Source organism: Fukomys damarensis, unplaced genomic scaffold (genome assembly GCF_012274545.1).
Source record: "Fukomys damarensis isolate Sample0158 unplaced genomic scaffold, DMR_v1.0_HiC HiC_scaffold_18, whole genome shotgun sequence".
In the NCBI taxonomy this organism is placed as follows: domain Eukaryota; kingdom Metazoa; phylum Chordata; class Mammalia; order Rodentia; family Bathyergidae; genus Fukomys; species Fukomys damarensis.
The window spans coordinates 11,726,359-11,729,306 of NW_022900930.1; positions in this window are offsets into that span (position 1 = coordinate 11,726,359).

Consider the following 2,948-nt stretch of genomic DNA (forward strand, 5'->3'; position numbering starts at 1 on the left):
AAAAAAAAAAAAAAAAAAAAAAAAGGCTGTCAGAGAAGTCTAGGACATTTCAAGGATAACATTTCAATGGATAAAGTGCACTTTATTGATGCACTTTTCTTCCATTTTCTCCTTCCCACAACACAGTTCCATCCCTTCCCCTTCTGCATCTCCATGGCATCTTGTTTGATCTTTTAAGGATATTTATTTGATCTCACTTTGCAGCAACACATACACTGGCAATCACAACCTGGCTGCATCTACTTAGACTGTAAACTCTATGAGGGTAGAGTCAGTGTTGTGGAAAAACTTCATCCTCCACTAAATTTTTCATGTTTGTTGGATGAATGACTAAATAAATAAGAAACTATGAATAACTAGAGTGACTCCCCCCACCCCAAAAGCCCATTTTTACCTGCTGTTTATAAAAACATTTTGTTACAAAAATGTCTTTGAAAACCTGACATTAATGCTTGAGTAAAACAAAATAAAAAAATAAAAACGAACTTTGCCTTCCATGAAATTGTCCTAAAGGAAGGCCAGAGAGGAGCTGGAGATTGCCCCTCACGCATGGCATTTCAGTGTGCTTGGCTTCCAGGTTGGTAACAGTGTGCCTGCTCAGAATCATGCCTTGTTGGAAATGCACCCGATCTGAAATTGTCTTGTCCAAACTCAGGTGGAGAACTTTGCAGTCAAGGGAGGGTCTTGACCAAAGCCATTAAGCCAAACTAAACAGAGTAGTAAATGAAACAATGTGTCAAAGCCTTTCTGGAGAGCACCTGGTTTACAGCACTTCACTGGCAAATGACACAGTATCACCCACAGAAGATAAGGAGGCTGCTAAACTAATTTGTGACAAACTCAGCCCTGAAAAGTAACAAAAAACAAACCCTCAGGCTGTGCTTTGAAGGCTTTCTGTTTTCATGCAATCTAAACATGGAGGATTTCCTCTGCTTTAGAGCCCTGACTCCATAGGCAGAGGACAGACAGTTTCAATTGCAGGTATAAATGCTGCCTAAGAATACACTGGGAGACACAGGGGCCCGCTGTGAGCGTGAGATGCCTCTCCCTTCTTTTGAACATTCCTGTTACCAGGTGCAGACAAAGTCATTCCTGTAGCAGTTCAGAGGAACAAGCAAGGGTCCATTTTCTCTCAGGAAAGGGGAAACGGGCCTTTCCTTCCATTGCCATCTTGATACTAATTCATTAATGATTTTTTTCAAGCAGGTTTTATTCAGGTACTTTGGGACAGGGCAGTGAGTCAGAGGTTGGCATCAAAACCAGAATAGAAGCCATTGTTCTTCTCTTGGGATTCAATTTGGGGCTTCAAACTCTCAGATCACACAACTTCCTAATGGGAAAGAAATGTTCTTATACAAGGGCAGGAGCTTTGCTGGAGCCTGACAGTGACTAATAAGGTTGGTCTAAGGACTGTCTGGGGAAAAGGGAAGTTGGGTTTACATGCCACAGTGATTGTTAAAAAGTATTTTCACCCTGAGGTTTATAGCTGAATATGAATAAAATAGCTCTCCTTGGGCAATCCCATCCCAATTCCTGTAGGAATGCTTTCCTCAATTAAATTAACTTTGAAATGACATTCAAGTAGCACCTTCCTCCAGAAATGCCTTTGTTTTCTGCAAGATCTGCTTATTGAGGAGCGGATTTACAAGGTTTCTGTGTAAACTGATTATGTTTCCCAGCCCCAGCCCACAGACCAGTTGGAGGCCAGTTTTATTTCACCTCTACAGCAGAACTGGGTAGGTCTCACATTGTCTCCATTTAACTGTAGATCGGTGGCTTAGGCACTTCAATTTAAAGTTATCCAGGGTGCTTAATCAGTAACCAGGATAAATACAATGGGGCAATTCAAAGCTCATTTGCTGAAAAATCACACGACTAAGGTGGGGGAAAGGGATTGTTATTAGTCTCTTTCAAAATCCAGGACACGGCGTTCCTAACAGAAGCGGTCCTAGGTTTAAAAGCGTTAAGTTCGAAGTCGTTGCCCTCTAAAGGGAGCAGGCACACAGGCGCGTGCACGCACAGGTGGACACACACTCACACGCGCCCGCCCCTTCCGTGTGACTCGCCTTCGGGACCACGGATTAGTGTCAGGTGCAGAAAGTAATTCTGTGTTCTGTGGGCATCTTCCTCCCCTCGGATTCCACTATTATTTACCGGCCAGCTTGAGCGCGGGGCCCCGAAGGGCCGGCGAGGAGACCCCTCAGCACAGGGACACAAAGGCTCGGCGTGGCCAGCTCCTGCGACACGAGTAAAATTGGCCTAGACCTGTCTCCAACTGAGAGGCTCCTTTAAAAGACGTCCTGTCGTTTTCGTGAAGAAACCAGTCTTTTCATCAGCACGGACAAGAGCCTTGGCGCTGGGGCCCGGTAAGGGCCGAATTCTGAGCTGAGGCACAGCAGCCCCAGAGAAAGCCAATCGGCCTGGGACCGTCGAGCAAGGGGGACTCCTCGGACAGGGCACATTCCAGGCATGCTAGTGCAGCGAGGTGTGAGGCAGAGCCAGAGCGTCCCAGCCTTCTCCGCAGGAGAAACTGGACCCAGGCCCCTCTGCCCTCCCCAAGTGAGCGGGTGCAGTGCGCTTTGCTTTGCGGCCTTCCCACCCGCAAGGCCGGCGCCCGAACTCCGGTCACCTGCAGCCGCCGGCTGCAGTCGTGGCCGGTTCCAGGGCCACGAGCTGGAAAAGCAGCCGCCTGGGCGAAAAATGTAAGGGGGTGGGGCGCGACAAAAAGTCCAAGTAAGTATTTTACTGCAAAGCTTTAAGAAATACAAAAAACATAATGAACAACTTTTAAAATTTTATAAAGACAGGACCATCGCATTGCCTTACTGATACGTTGAGACCGCAGGCAAAAAGAAAGATCCCCACGGACAAGCGGCGCCACGCACAGACCACCGGACCTGGCTCGGAGTGCCGGGCACTGGGAGGGGAGCGCAGGTCGAAGTCCTCGG